We start from the raw sequence: 9,794 nt of genomic DNA, 5'->3' as shown, positions 1-9,794 counted from the left end.
AGGGGCGGGGTCTCAGGAGAAGGAGCAGTGGGAGGGCGGGGTCTCGGTTGAATGGGTGGTGCAGGGGTGGGGTCATAAGGGGAAGGGGCAGTGTGGGGGCGGGGACTCAGGGGGAAATGGGCAGTGTGGCATTGGGGAAAGAGGCGCTGTGTGGGTGGGCTCTCGGGGGAAGGGGCGATGCGGGGGCAGGGATTAGAGGGAACAGGTGGTGCAGGGATGGGGTCTAGGGGCAGTGTGAGGGCGGAGTCCCAGGGGGAAGGGGTGGGGCAGGGGCAGGGTCCCAGGGGGAAGGGGTGGTGCAGGGGTGGAGTCTCAGGGGGGAAGGGGTGGTGCAGGCACAGGGTCTCGGGGGGGAGGGATGGTGCAGGGGCAGGGACTTAGGGAGAAAAGGAAGCTCAAGGGTGGGAACTCGGGGGAAGGGGCCATGTGGGGGTGGGTCCTTGGGGAAAGGGTGCAGGGGAGGGGTGTATTGGGGGGGCAATGTGGGAGTCGGGGGAAGGGGCAGAGTGAGGGTGGGGTATTGGGGAAAAGGGTCAATGGGAGGGTGGTGCCTTGCGGGAAGGGGCGGGACTTTAGGGAAAGGGGTGGGGATTAGGGGGAACAGGCGATGTGAGGGGGGACCTCGGGGTTAGGGGCAGAGTGAGGGCAGGACCTCGGGGGAAGGGGGCGGGGCTTTGGGGGAAGGGGCGGGGCGGGGGCAGGACTTGGGAGTGGGCACGGCGAGGGGGGCAGGGCTTTGGGGGAAGGGGCAGGGCGGGGGCAGGGCTTTGGGGGCGGGCACAGCGGGGGGGCAGGGCTTTGGGGGCGGGCACAGCGGGGGGCAGGGCTTTGGGGGAAGGGGCGGGGGCAGGGCTTTGGGGGCGGGCAAAGCGGGGGGGCAGGGCTTTGGGGGCGGGCACAGCGGGGGGGGAAGGACTCATTCCGGCCGGGGGCGGGTCTGTCCGGGGGTGACGCTGTCCCTGCAGCGGGTGTTTAAGCCGGGCTCCCCCGGGGGAGGGGGGCCGGGGGCAGCGGGAGTCGGGGGGTGACACGCGGCCGGTGCCGAGGCCCGTCGGACCCACCCAGACCCGCTCACACCCAGCCGGGGCCGGGGGGGGGGGGGGGGGGGGGGGGTTCCCCGGGGCGCCGGGAACATCCCCGCGGGCGGACACGTGGATCCAGTCCCCGGGCAGAGCCGGACCCGGCCCGGACCCGCCCCCGCCAGGGAGGGGCGGGGCGGGGCGTTTCGGCGGCGGGAACTTCGCCCCCCCCCCGCCCCCCCGCCGCTCCTGCCCCGCCCCGCTGCTTTGTGCGGCGGGGGGGGGGGCGCAGCACGTTCCTGCGCGGGGCAGCGTCATACCCCGCACCGGGGGCGGGGCCGGGGCTCCCTGGGGGGCGGGGCGGGGCGGGGCGGGGGTGAGGAGTTGCGTAGGGGGGGAGGTGTCAGGTTGACCCAGGGACCCGCCCTTCCCTGGGCTGCAGAGGACTGGGGCGCCCCGGGGCAGGCTGGGAGTTGTAGTTCCTGGCTCGTCCCAGAGCGGAAGTGACGCGCAGGTTGCTCAGACAACGCGCCCCTCCTCCCGGTGCACACACCAGGCCTCTATGGGAAGGTGGGTCTGTGTGGCAGAGAGCAGGAAATCCCCAGGGTGAGGGACAGGGAGGTGTGGGCTGCTGGTGTAAAGTCAGACACTGCTCCCGGCTGGCAGGGGATGCTGCTTGGGGTGGTGCCCCATCTCACATCTGTAGACTCAGAAAACACACCCAAAGCATTTTAACACTGTGGTGCCATGGAAAAACTAAAGTGCTAAAGAGACCTGATTTTTCCATTACTTTAAAAATATCTTATCAAATCAGCATCTTTGGAGGGAAACACTTTCTACCTTTCTAACCAGACAATTCTCCCCCGAAGGAGAGGCACTGGTCCTGGAGACACTGCAATACCAGGTCAATGCATGGGGTGGACAAAACAAGCTCTTATTCCACCCCCTTGTTCCAAAAATCAATTTAATATACAAGCTGGTCCCATGGTGTAACGGGCAGCACTCAGGACTCTGAATCGTGCAATCTGAGTTCAAATCTCAGTGGGACCTTGTGGTAAAGCCCTGGAGCTCATAGTGCTCAACTTCCCTGTCTCCCATTGTGCAAGAGCCAGTCTCACCCCTCCTGCTGGGTGACTCACACCTCCTAGAGCTGGGATGGTGGCAATGGGTTGGGGCTCTAGAACTTGCTACCCTGATGGTTGTGGTTCTTGCTGCTTCACCTGATGCCCACAAGTTTGGCCCTTGTGCTTCCTGCCACACTTTTCCTCTTGACCACACGGCGCTTGAAGAAAGGAGGGTCAGGGCCGGGATTGATAGTCAGGGCTTGGCAGGAGGGAGGAAGAGTCCCAGGCTGGAGCCCCACACACCTTCCCGCCCCCTCTGGGCACCTAGAGCAGAGGCAGCCCAGCTCTGTCTGCTGGACACCTCGGCAGAGTAGGTGAGTTCATGTAAATACAGTCTGGTCCCAAAGCCTCCCCCAACCCTGGCTCGTCACTAGCTGTCAGGGGAGAGCTCATCCACACCTTGCTTCCAAATCATAACTTGAAATTCTGAGATTGGCCAACACTGCCGAAGCCAATGCACCGACATTGTCAGCAAACACAACAGCTGGGTGAGGAAACCCGGCTTTGTCCAGACTTTCCAACCCTATTATACTTTCTCAGGTACAAGTATTTTTCATACCTTGTATCTGCTTTTAAAGTGTCGTTAACGTTTCAATTTCCATTCAAATTTGCAACCAGTGACAACATTGGCAGCGCTGCATGTAACTACCTGACCACTGGGGGGTGTTGGGGAAATTCGGGGGAGGGGTGCACAGCCCCCTGGCTGGGGGGTGTATAGAGAATACCCGGTTTCACTGAATTGAGTCTCCTACTGCAGCACCTCCGTAGGTTACATCAGAGAGGAGCTGCAGTGTCTAGGCAGTGGGATGCCTGTGCCTTTAAGAGCCCAGCCCTGGGAAGCCCATGCTGAGAGGTGCTGCCTGTGGGAGGGGAAATAGAAAAGCCCCTCTGCTCCCCCCACCCTGTTTTTGCAAACACTGGAGTCTCAGCCCCCCCCCCCCGGAGTAACTGTTACCCCTCTGCCCCTGCCTGTGCCGGGGTTTAACCCTCTGGCAGCACCTCCCCCCTGGGCTTAACCCAGCTCCTTCCCCCCTCCCTGACTTTGCCCTTCAGCCCCTCCCCGACCAGTCAATTTCCACCCCCTGCTCAGACCCTGGCCACCCCCCTCCTCTGATTTGCCCCCCTTTGCCCCTCTTTAATCCCTGTAAAAAGCAGGGGGGCTGGGTCCCATTCTCTGGGGTGGGGGCTGGGCTCCTGGCCCCTGCCTGCCCAATGCTCAAAGCACCCCACGATCTTGCGGATGTTTGCCGAGTGCTGCAGGGTCACCTGCAGGGAGAGAGAGACGCAGTTCGGAGGTGATGCAGCCAAGGATGCCTCACCCAACACTGAGATGCAGCCACCTCTGGGGTGGGTTGCACAAGTCAGCAAATGAATCTGGAACAGGAAATGCACTGAAAGGACCAAGGCAGCTGCAGGAGGTGGAGAAAACCAGAAAAAGCAGGAGCCCTGGATCCCAGCCCTGCCCCTCCCTCACTCTACCTGCATCCTCTTTTCCATATACAACCCGGGATTGGGGGGGGGGGGAGGGAAGTCAGGGCAGTTGCATAGTTAACCTGTGGAACTCCAAGACTATAACAGGGTTCAAAGAAAGAACTAGATAAATGAACAGAGGACAGGTCCATCAAGGGCTATTAGCCAGGCTGGGCAGGGATGGTGCCTGTAGCCTCTGTTTGCCAGAAGCTGGGGATGGGCGGCAGGGGATGGATCACTGGATGATTCCCTGCTCTGCTCATTCCCTCTGGGGCCCCTGGCACTGGCCGCTGGCAGGAGACAGGAGGATACTGGGCTAGATGGACTTTGCGTCTGAACCAGTCTGGCCGTTCTTGTGTCTCCCTTGGCGCAGCAGTGACACCCAGTGGTCTCTCAGGGTAATGCACAGAAGGTGTTTCCCTTGATACAGCAGTGACACCCAGTGGCCAGGTGGCGTAATGCACAGCGTGTGTCTGCCTTCTAGGAGCCGTGACACCCACGGACCAGTCACGGTAATGCACAGAGTGTGTTTCCCACCGATCTGGGTAATGCACAGAGCATGTTTCCCATGGAGCAGCAGTGACACCCAGTGACCAGCAGGTGGCATCAGCCTCTTCCCATTTGGTGGGGGACTGAGGTGCGCTAGTCAAAAAAAATTGGGGGCTGTGCCCCCCACCCTTCACGGGGGCCGTGCCTCCCATGCCTCTGCTCCTTCTCAGTTAAAGGCCAGGCTCATCTCCTCTCCCCCCGGCCAGGGTTTAGAGCAATACAACCTTTATTAAAATAAAATAGTAAATAAGGTTTATTTTAAATAATCTAAATCTGTCCAAATTTTAATATTAAATCTAAAGTTCTTAAAGATCCCATCAATAACCAAAACCTAAATGAAAAATTGAAAGAAAAAACAATGCTTAATTTAAAACCCAATGTCAATTAAAAGCTCCAGTCCAACTTAAAAAAACAAAACAACCCAATAAACCAAAACAGTCACAGCCTGAAACAAAGCTATACAGAAGCAAAATTAAACCTGTGCCAATATTGGAACAAACGATGTAAATTTCTAATTCTAACTTCTTTTTTCTCCCAGGAGGAAAGTGTTTTGCACCCCAGTAACCAGGCTGTCACTGCAGCTTTCCTTTCACTAAAAATGGTTTTTACCAACTATAAATTGCCCTCAGATTTCTCTAAGAGTGTGTAAGTCCCTCCCCTCAGAGGAGCCCACACCCTGAGCCCAGGGGAGACTCCCAACTGGTTTGTGCATTTGTAACCCTGGGGCCTGAAGCTGATGAGAGAAAGGGAAGTGAGCCATCTTGGAGCTTTCCAATACCACCTGCTGGGAGCAGAGGGAATTGACTGAGCGACGTCCTGGCTAATTTTCACCTCGTTCTCCGCCAGCAGGCTCCACTGGAGAGCTCGGGAGTGACTTGACCATGGCAGCACCCTATTTGCATATTAAAAGCCGGCATATTGGGGTGAAATGTGAGTACTTTTGGGGTTGGGACCCACATGAGAAGGGATGTGAACAAACTGGAGAGAGTCCAGCGGCTGGCAATAAAAATGATTAGGGGGCTGGGGCACATGACGTACGAGGACCTACAGGCCATATCCTGTATGTTAAGCTAAGGCAAAGTGAGCATCTCTATAGTGTGACCTTTTACTCAGAAAGGAAAATTGACCTTTATCTTGTTACTTAAATAGAGAAGTACCCACGCCTGTCTAAGACCTTTACCTACACCAATCGACAATGGAGAATGGCATGGGGGGGGGGTTCAGTGTTGTACTCACAGACTTAACAGGTATACCACAGGGGAACTTATGTGCATATGTTCATATCATCAACATGCACAAACATACTAGCCTATGAAGTAAGTGTACCTTAATGTTTTATGGCTGAGGAATGAAATTTGGGCATAGCAGGAAGGATTTCTGGCGCTTGTGCCCTATAAAAGAGGTAGCCCACCTCGCTAGAGCACTTTGCTCTACCTTTCTGACTTACTTCCTCCACTCTCTATCTACTATCAGTAGGCTGTACTAATTTTAATAATTTGGGCAGGTCCCAGAGTGTTTCGGGGAGATGATGAGGATGTCACCTTTTGAGATAAGAAATACAGCACTAGAGAATTTTTTTTAAGAAATCTGGGATTTAGACATTTTATTTAAAGCAAGGGGGGAGTTCTGAGTTTCTGAGAAGGTTTTTGTTTGCAAGAAGCAACATTGTTTGATCTGTCATTGTACCAAAAGGGGAGATGGTTGTCTATAGAAGAGGCATGAAGACTAAATGCATCCAATGAGGATGAGATTCAAACCCATGCGTGCAGAGCACAATGGATTAGCAGTCTATCACCTTAACCACTCCGCCACCTCATCTGAACTGCTAGAAAAGGGACAGGAGGAGAAATCTAAGGCCAGCAGAGCTAGGGACAATAAGGAGTTTTTAAATACTAAGCGGAAGCAGGGGCTGAATGAGCTCCCCCCTCACATCTAGTGAGGAGCTGGGGGAAAGACTTCAGGAACAGACCGTGTTTGCACAGACACACCTACTCTGCCTAGCTATGCAGCATGATGGGGCCGCTTCCCCAAAATGACCAGTTTTGGCTGGTGGTGGGTTACAAATCACTTTAGGAGTGAATGGAATGAAATGTTATTATCCTTCCTGCATGAATGAAGGGCAGCAGAACATAGCTAGGCCGTCCTGATGGAGGGGTGGGTGGGTGGGTGAGGAATTGCTTTTATTGGACTTTGTAGAAGTGATTGAGAACATCACCCTCAACCAGTGGTCCCCAAACATTTCACACTGTGCCCTAGCCATGGCTGTGGCCCCTCGGAGGCCGCAGTCAAGAACCGGGGCTGGGAGTGGGGCCGTTGCTTGCTGGGGAGAGGGGTGCAGACGGGGTAAGGGGTCGAGGCCGAGCTGGGAGCCAGAGCCCCAGGCTGAGGGTGGGGTTGGGGAAGAGCTGGGGCAGAGTGGGGCTGAGTGCTGCTCTCTCCATGGGGGCTGGCTCAGCGCCTGAGGTGCCCCCATGAATGTTCCTCTGTGTCCCCCTAGGAGTCATGCCCCACATTTTGGGAACCACTGAACCCTACTCGCTAAGCAGGGGCTAGTGATGCCAAAGCCCAGGGAAAGGGAGAACAAGTGCGGGGCCCCCAGCACTGGAGCCATGTGAAGGGGCTGCAGGAGAGGGGCCATGGCTGGTGGCCCAGGGAGTTAAGGGCAAAGGGGGCACAGGAGGGGGCAGGAGTTAGGGGTGAAGGAGGCGCAAGGGCTGGGAGTGCAGGAGCTAGCGGTAAAGGGGGAGTGGGGATCGTCCAGGGGCAATGGGGAAGTGCCAAAGTACAAGCTTTGCCCAGGGCACCATTTCCCCTAATGCTGGTCTGAGCAAACCATTGGAAATGACCCTTCAGTGAGAGCAGAACCCTAGTGTAGAAAAGCCCCTTTGTTAAGTGCTGGTGGCTGAGGGCTTAGGGAGATGGGTTAGAAAGCAACAGGCATCTCTCTGTGGAGGTTTGATTCTTGCCTGCTAGGCCAGGCTGGTGTGTGGTGTCTCCATGGCTGCACTTTCAGTGTCTGATCTACCACAGGGAGCCAAGTCTAGACATATTCAGAGGCTCTATGCCAGGGTTTCTCAAACTTCCTTTCACTGCAACCCCTTCCTGCCAAAAAAAACCCCTCACTACATGGCCCTGGAAAGAGGGACCAGGCCCCTCCACACTGAGCGGAGGCAGAGGAGACAAAGCCTGAGCCCTGCCCCAGTTAGGGGAGGGCAAAACCAGAGCTGGAGGGATTCAGCGCTGGGTGGTGGGGCTCAGACTTTCGGCTTCAGCCCCAGGCCCCAACAAGTCTAACGCCAGCCCTGGTGACCCCATTAAATCAGAGTCACATCCCACTTTGGGGTCCTGACACACAGCTTGAGAACCACTGCTCTATGCTGAGGGGAGAGAGTTTTCCTGTGGGTGCAGTTAATCCACTTCCCAAGAGGTGGCAGCGATGTCAGTGGGAGAAGCTATAGCGGTGGGTGTGCAAGATGTGGTGTTTACCACATTGAAGAAGTTTAATCAAACCCCATTTTTAAAACCACCTGTGGTCTGGGAATGGCAAAGGACCTCGATGAAGCAGGGTTTGTCCTTCAAAGTCCTGAAAATCACAATTCCCTACTCAGCTCATTGTGCTGGTATAGCTCAGAGGTAGAGTGGTTGATTGCAGCTCCAGTGAGCCTCAGTTTAAACCCCAGTGTTCTCTTATAACCTTCTTTCTTTTTTTTAAAAAAAGGAAAATATTTTCATTTCCATTCTCCATTCTGTTCAGGGGCTCCTCTTTACGGGAGTGCTTGATATGAATGTAAACACTCAACATTTCGCTGTCCAAATGCATAAAAACCTAGCAAAGCTGTCCATCCGCTGAAATCAGTTCCAATCCTCTAAGTGTCTAGTTTATGTTTTCAGCAATTAAACAAAGGGATCATACGAATGTACATTTGCAGATCCCTCTTCTCCAGGAGCTGTGCTGTGCAGAAGAACAAGAACCACATTCAGCTGCAGTTCAGGAGTCTGATGACAAATGTTCTGAGGGCTGGAGAAAAATGCCTTCTAGTGAGCTATTGAACGAGCTCAACCTGTTTCGCTTATCAAAAGAAGATTGAAAGGTGACTTCATTGAAGTGTTGAAGGGCCTTAATGGAGAGAAAAGATTGGGTATGAAAGGGCTCTTGAATCTAGCAGAGGAAGGCATAAGAAGACCCACTGCCTGGAAGGTGAAAAGAGACAAATTCATATTACAAATAAGACACAAATATTCAACAGCGAGGATGATTCACCGCAGGAACAAGCTATCAAGGAAAGTGGTGGATTCTCCATCTCCTGATGTCATTTAGTGAAGACTAGATGCCTTTCTGGAATGTGTTTGCCCCAAAAGTAGATATTGTGCCATACAGGAAGCCTGTGATATGCAGGGGGTCAGATTAGATGCTCTAATGGTGTCTTCTGGCCATAAAGTTGACTAATTTCTGAAAAACTGAGTGTAGCATTGGGAGCAGCGTCTGACGTTTCCCTGTCCAGCCGGCTTGCTGCCTAGAACGAACGCTCCTTGAGTGGGGTGATCCACAGGGAGTAGCTCAAACCTCCACAGTGCCTGGCCAAGGGCAGGACATTGGCACAGCAAGGGAGGGGTGTGGCAGTGACATCACAAAGGCCTTTTGCAGGACCTCAGGCTATTGGTCAAAGGCGGTGGGGAGGTGGTGACCTCACAGAGAGATGCTGACATCAGCCAGGCAGGAGAGGGGCGAGGGGCCAGGGAAACCTCAGAGACCCCTGTGGCTTTGCTTCAGCAAGTCTCCTTCTCCAGGTCTCTCTCTGAGGACTGAGAGAGTATTCGGGTTCACGGACGTGAGCACCAGGAGGAACCTCTTTCGAGTTTCCTCCTTCCCTTTTAATGATTTTACTGGAGACATTAGGGTTTGTCCTTTTTGTTTCACCTCTTCCTCCATCCATCCCTCCCTCCTTTCTCTTCTTCTCTTGCTTCTTTTGTCTTTTCACCTGTTCCCCTCCCAACAGCAGGAGCGGTGTGTGTGTGTGTTGCGGGGGAGTGCTCTGCAGCTCCCACTGTGGGAGGTCCACCCAAAAATGTGGGGCTGAAATAGTGCTCGGGCAGTGATCCCCACCGGTGACCTGGGCCATCCTTTGGGCTCTCTGGTGAGACCCCTCAGCCTCCCGTCCTCAGTCTCTACCCTGATTGCCTGAGCAGGGGGTTATTGACAGGGAGGAGACTCAGGTCCTTGTTGGTCTCTTTTAAGACCAAGGAAATAAGTCATAATCAGTCATATGTTTGACAAATTTTGCTGCTTCGCTGCATTAATGGTCTCTGAGCAGTTCATGATTCTCTCTAACATTGCAGTTCTCCTCAAATACTTGCTGAATAATTACTGTGCACTGTTGTTGGTCTGGAGCTCATTTGAGAGCACTTTACTCAAGTCATTCAGTGTTTGAAATTCAAGATCTGATGGTTAGTTTGAAAATCAGGGCTCTTGGGTCCTATTCCCAACTCTGCCACTGACTGGCCGTGTGACCTCAGACAAGTCAATGCTCCTTTCTCAGCCTTAGCTTCTCCCTCTTTCAAGTAGGGATAATAATGATCCGCTCCTACCTACCTCACGGTGGGTGGAGGACGGGGATCCATTGGTGAGTGTCAC

General features: G+C 54.5%; 1 non-coding gene and 1 pseudogene across 1 annotated transcript; one reads left to right on the top strand and one right to left on the bottom strand.

The window, feature by feature from the left end:
• Positions 1-1,886: 1,886 nt before the first annotated feature.
• On the bottom strand, positions 1,887-2,010 carry LOC123359422 (annotated as a pseudogene).
• On the top strand, positions 1,998-2,069 carry TRNAQ-CUG. Its single transcript has one exon. It is a non-coding gene; the product is annotated as a tRNA-Gln (tRNA).
• The last annotated feature ends 7,725 nt before the right edge of the window (positions 2,070-9,794 follow it).

This window comes from Mauremys mutica, unplaced genomic scaffold (assembly GCF_020497125.1).
Source record: "Mauremys mutica isolate MM-2020 ecotype Southern unplaced genomic scaffold, ASM2049712v1 Super-Scaffold_100120, whole genome shotgun sequence".
NCBI lineage: Eukaryota > Metazoa > Chordata > Testudines > Geoemydidae > Mauremys > Mauremys mutica.
This window is presented reverse-complemented; position numbering and strand designations above follow the sequence as displayed.